Source organism: Gavialis gangeticus, unplaced genomic scaffold (assembly GCF_001723915.1).
Source record: "Gavialis gangeticus isolate Ggan-Ray unplaced genomic scaffold, GavGan_comp1, whole genome shotgun sequence".
Classification (NCBI taxonomy): domain Eukaryota; kingdom Metazoa; phylum Chordata; order Crocodylia; family Gavialidae; genus Gavialis; species Gavialis gangeticus.
This window is the reverse complement of record NW_017729022.1, coordinates 59498013-59499079: the sequence shown is the minus strand read 5'-3', so window position 1 is coordinate 59499079 and position 1067 is coordinate 59498013.

Here is a 1067-nt window from a genome sequence, read left to right as displayed (position 1 = left end):
GTCTGATGCCACCTCTGCACATTCTCAAGTTCAAAAGGCCTTGATTTCCCCTGGTGACCTGCCTTCCTGGAGCTGCCCCTGTCCACACCTGGCTGTGGAGAGGACTGTATTGGAACCACACTCCTGTTCCAGCAAGACCGAGAGGTTGCTTCTCAGCTGTATGATTAAAAATCCTCCTATTTTTATTGTGAGGTGGGTTTCAGACCCAGCTCTGTCAAACCTGTACTGGGGTTTCCACAGACTTTCCCCCCTACAACGCTGAAAAGCCCTCACACACAAAACAGGTGAAGTCCCTGACCTCCAAGCAGTTCAAGGTATATATACACGCTGAGGGGAAGGTCCTTTCAGCAGCGGGAGGAAGTGCACATCCTGCTCAGGATGGGGAAGTGAAAAATTGCTGTGGAAACTCAGAGAGGGCGGGGAGGACAGTCAACTGTCAACACCCCCCCATGTTTCCCCCCTCTCTGCCCTGTGCTCTTCACTGAGGAAAAGAAAGCTCTCATTAACTTCCCAAACTGCTGCACTATTGCTGTGAAGGAAGGGTGCAACTTTCAGGAGTTCAGCCTTCCTATGCGACACCCTGCCCTTCTGTCAGGGGAAACAGAAACTTCAGCCTTATACCTATGCTGTGGCCAGGCCACAGGAAGTGACATGTGTTGAAAGGCACAAGAGCAGTTACATTTTTTAAGACTGTGTGGTAATACCATATTATCTCACCCCCCCCCAAAGCTGATGGAAATCAGGGTGTGCATTATACATAACGAAATATGGTAAGAGCAGATTCTGTCATTTAAGCTTCTGCAAGCAGAAGTGCAACTACACGATTCACAGGGAGCAGAACAATGAGCAGGGATTTTCTACAGGGAAAGATCTTTTATTCTTCATTCTGCCTGTCGAAAAACAAGATGTGTCCCTTGCTCTAGGACATACTGTATGCAAGAAAATGTGGTATTCATTGCTTGAGAAAGTGAGGGGCGGGTATTGTGCAGGACAGCAGTAGAGCTGATAGGATCCAAACCAGCCGCTGTCCTGTCTCCCCAGCCCTGACACCTCGCTCAGGTCTCTTT